At 42.8% G+C, this 4,814-nt stretch overlaps 1 protein-coding gene across 2 annotated transcripts in view; it reads right to left on the bottom strand.

Moving 5' to 3' along the window:
* Positions 1-4,814, bottom strand: part of BACH2 (BTB and CNC homology 1, basic leucine zipper transcription factor 2) — a 359,621-nt gene that overhangs the window by 286,134 nt on the left and 68,673 nt on the right. Inside the window, exon 3 of one of the 2 annotated variants that reach the window (XM_011984420.1) lies at positions 3,039-3,151. The gene's annotated coding sequence lies outside the window, so the exon portion shown is untranslated. Of the gene's footprint in view, positions 1-3,038; positions 3,160-4,814 lie in introns of those variants that run through there. The other variant, XM_011984419.1, reaches the window with a different exon arrangement.

Below are 4,814 nucleotides of genomic sequence, written 5' to 3'. Positions count from 1 at the left end.
GTCTGCATGAGGGTTTGGGAGAATGCATACCCTGGGAAAATATGTGCCCCACAATTTCCTTAATATGTTAAGGCTCAGAATTTACAACCATTAATGCCTGTTTACAAACTTAAAAGGTGAATAAATAAATATGAGGCTGTCTACTCTGTGTAAACCCATGAGTCTGTTATCATATTCCATGTACACTGACATATTTCCTGTAGACTGGCCTCAGGGATGACAGCAGATTCATGACGGGCCTTATGCGCAGGAATGCCCTCTGTTTCTGTTTTCAGCCAGCAGTGATACACCAACATGCTAGCTATCCGAAGGCCAGAAGTGCACCCCTTTCTAGTGTTTCCTCAGACCCTGGCAGAGATCGGAGTGCAAGAAGGTGAGGAATGAAGGCCCTACCTGGTGGACAGGAACTCATGAGGTATCAGGGTAGTCCTGTTAAATGAGTGCAGCCAACCGCTAATCCCTTTGTGCCATGGGGTTTGGGGATTCTGTGTTTTCTAGAGGGATGGTCCACGATGGATTCAGAAGAGAGCTGTCAATGTCTAACTGCAATCAGCATCGCCCTGGCACTTCACAGGAATAACAAGGACCCTAGAACACCAGGGCCACCCTCCATCCGTACACTTCCCTAACTGAAGTGCCCCATCAGTGAGCTGGGGTTTAGGAAGAAAGGAGAGCATTACAGTGTGTGTCTGAGGAAGAGGAGAGTGCACAATTCCAATGTCTCCAACTTTCTAGGAACAAATCCACTTAGAACGTCAGTCACACCCACAACAATATTTCTAGCACTCCAACTAACACCATAATTGAGGAGGAGATTCTCTGGTTTTATTTATGCTGAGAAGAGCTGTTTCCTCCCCAGAGAGTGACCTATTCTTTGTCTTATGCCGAGAAAGCCATAAGAAAAATGCTGACCTATGAAGGTGACACTCATGCCTAATCACTACTTTCAATTAAAACAATATAAAATAGAGCACGTACTGAGCCACTCAGGCAGAACATAATATCCCAAGCAACAGACACACCTACTGAGACTTGACATTTCTGAGGAGTCTGGTTCCCAGCTGTGTGTGGAGAGTGAATCCATGACATTAGATGTTGGGTTGCTCTGGAGAAACTCAGGGCGGAGCTGTCACAGCAAACTGCATTTGCTGATAACAGATCTCCAAAAAGTTGCCTTAGCTTTTCAATACACCAAACTCCAAATACTAGGAGCCAAAAGAGGTTTACAGCCATGGATCTCCCCTCCTCCCCACCTCCAGTCATGACCCTGGGGCAGAACACCTGCTTACTTTCCAGTATTCCAACAGCTCACTTCTCAAAGGCGGCTTAACGCCAAGTGTTTAAGCTGGGGTGGGGTTGAAGTGGGAAAACTCAGCTCTGGTTTCTTTCTCTTTGGCTAAGCTCAGCCAAACGAAAACTCCTCAGAAACAACTGCTTGTTTTTTTGCTGGTCTCTTCAGATAGGATAAAGCGGCCAGTGTCTCCCATAAAACTTGCATCTAGGAAAATAGGGTAAGTGCACAGGGGGCTTTTCCAGCTTTCTCCAATCCCTGAAGCTTCCCAGGGCCCTTCCTGCCCATGAGAAGGCTGAGTAAATGACCATGAGAAAAGTCACCACTGGAAGAGTGTCCTTTAGTAGAAGAATTTCAACAAGGTAAATGGAATTTCTAAAGTCTAGAGATCCCATATGCTCTTTTGACAACCAAACCATTAAACAGTGCTGTCCAACTCTACCATAATCCATATAACAGGCCCACAATACCACCCCTGTTTTTGTAGGCCTCCAGAAACATCTCTCCCATTTTAAATCCTCTAGTGGCTCATCGGATCTGGCCCTTGCCTCCTTCTCTGGACTTATATCTGACCACCTTTCACTAGCGTAGTAGTTTTCAACCAAGGGGTAATTCTGTCCCTGTATGGGACATTGGGCAATAATCTGAGGACATTTTTGGTTGTCACAATTACAGTGAAGGGAAGGGGATGCTACAAAAAATCCTAAAATGCAGAAGACGGTCTCTCACTTCAAAGAATTACCTGGTCCAAATATCAAGTGTCAAGGCTGAGAAACCCTGCTCCAGTCATACCAAACTCTTTGCTGGTCTCTAAGCACACCAGGCTTTCTCATATGCTTTTGTGCTTAAACACATTCCTTTACCTGGAATGCCTTGCCCTACCTTCCCTGTCCAGGAAATTACCATTTCCCATCCAGGATCCTACTCAAATGTCGCCTCCTCTACATTGTCCTTCCCAGATTCCCCAGAGTTGGATGTTCCTTTTTCTGTGCCTCCAGAGCTTCTGGTACATACCTTGTTAGAACACACTCACTATTCTGCCCCAAGATAGTCTGCACATGCTGAAGGCATGTCTCAAGTTGTATTCTTTGTTTATTCCCATAGTGCCCATCTGGTAATAAATCGCCACTCACCAATTTAATCAGGGAATAAATAAAAATGGAAAAGATGCACCTTACACTCCCTTGCAACTATGTCTAAGGGATAATAGTGTCCCCAACATAAAAACAACAGCAGTAAATATGTATCAAGTGCTTGTAATGTGGACAGGCACTATATTAAGCACTGGTACAAGTAGTAACTCATTTCATCCCTACAATAATCCTATCAGGTAGGTATCATTATTATCAGCATTTTACAGATGGGGAGATTGAGGAACCAAGAAGTCAGGCCACTTGCGTAGGGTCACTGACACTAGCATCTGGAAAAAGTGATATTTAGTCCCAGGAAATCTAGCCTCAGAGTCTCAATATTCCAATATTCATGCCAAGGCAGTTATGCTAAAACCCAATATTTCAGCCACTCAGAGGCCCCTGGCAAGTATAAATGACACCTCCAAAGGACTACGCAGTCAGACTAGCCACTAGCACCTGTGACCCTGCTTGTAGGGGATCACACGACTCTCCAACTCTGAAACGCTTCTGGCAGGAGAAGCAACCTCTTCACATCATGGAAAGACATATGCATTCCAGAAAATCATGGTACCGTAAAGGAAATACAAGTGCTGATTCCTCAAAGTACCTCTTACCTTGTTCATGCTGCAGGGATGGGAGCAAGGGATCAGACATGTCACAATGTGAGGCAGCACTTGAAGATTCTCCTCATTCCTGGAGCCCTCACTTTCTGAAGCAGACAGCTGCACTGTGAATATAAACAAAGAAGAAATCCATCAGCTGGTGCCCAGGAAGGCACAGAGCACTGCCATGTCCAGTGCCTTGCTGCCATGATGGCAATGATCCAAGTCTGCACTGTCCAACATGATAGCCACTAGTCAGATGTGGCTATTACTGAGCACTTGAAAAGCAGCTAGTACAAATGGGGGCTGCCAGGACTCAACAGCTAGAACTTCCACATATTTCCTAGGAAGGCAGTGTACCATACGGGAATTCAAGAGGTCAGCTTTCCATGGGCCAAATGAACCAAACAGTTCAATTCCCCCCAAACAGAAAAATAGTCCACCATGTTTTTATTCATGCTATTTATTCTTCACAAGAAGTTTTTGATTCATATGAATTATGTTTCAGAGTAAAAGGGTTCCTCTTTGTCTTTTTTTTTTTTTTTTTTGACATAGTGTCTCATTCTGTTGCCCAGGTTGGAGTGCAGTGGCATGATCACGGCTGACTGCAGCCTCAACCTTCCGGGCTACAGCAATCCTCCCACCTCAGCCTCCCGAGCAGCTGGGGCTGCAGGCATGCACCACGACGTCTGGCTAATTTTTGTATTTTTTATAGAGACAGGGTTTTGTCATGTTGTCCAAGCTGGTCTCAAACTCCTAAGCTCAAGTGATCTTCTTGCCTTAGCCTTCCAAAGTGCTGGGATTACAGGTGTGAGCCACCATACCTGGCCAGTTTCAAGCTTAATTTGTCAAATATTAGGGGAAAATATTTTAAAAATGACTTCAATTGCTTAAATGGATTTGTAGCCTTTTCCTCTGAAAGGTGTTTACAGGTGGAACTGAGAGGAGAGCAAAACATCGTAAGGTTCCTGATACTCAATTTGTGTGTTATTTTTTTAAGTTGCATCTAGGAAGGATTTATATATCTGTACCTTCCCATAATACATGGAATTGGAGGTTTAACTGGAACTGCAGTGCTTTTAAAAATGAAAAATACACTATTTTTAATTATAATATATTAAGAACATAGAAAATGTTCAATAGAAAAATAAAAAGGTACTCATAACCCCACAAGCCCACCATAACCGTCTTTAGTTATTAGTAATCAGCTTTTGTCTACACTGGAGAATGACATGTCTGCTAACTAAGTTCAGGACATGGAGAATTCCAAAGCTGTATTCCCCATATTAACATCTTTCACTGCTAAGAAAATGATTTTGCAATTTACATTTTCAAAGATAAACTCCTACTCCATGCACATTACTATTCTATGAACATAATATTACTACATTCCTTTTATAAATCAGACGATAGGGAGAGGAAATTGCAAATCACTCCTTGGCTATTTGAAACACAGATTCCAAAGAAAATACCACATTTGGATTAAAAACTTAAAGGTAAGACCTAAAACCATAAAAACCCTAGAAGAAAACCTAGGCAATACCATTCAGGACATAGGCATGGGCAAATACTTCATTACTAAAACACCAAAAGCAATGGCAACAAAAGCCAAAATTGACAAACGAGATCTAATTAAACTAAAGAGCTTCTGCACAGCAAAAGAAACTATTGGCAGAGTGAACAGGCAACCTACAGAATGGGAGAAAATTTTTGCAATCTATCCATCGGACAAAAGGCTAACATCCAGAATCTACAAAGAGCTTACACAAATTTACAAGAAAAAAAAAA

The sequence above is a fragment of the Mandrillus leucophaeus genome, unplaced genomic scaffold (genome assembly GCF_000951045.1).
Source record: "Mandrillus leucophaeus isolate KB7577 unplaced genomic scaffold, Mleu.le_1.0 Scaffold268, whole genome shotgun sequence".
Classification (NCBI taxonomy): domain Eukaryota; kingdom Metazoa; phylum Chordata; class Mammalia; order Primates; family Cercopithecidae; genus Mandrillus; species Mandrillus leucophaeus.
This window is presented reverse-complemented; position numbering and strand designations above follow the sequence as displayed.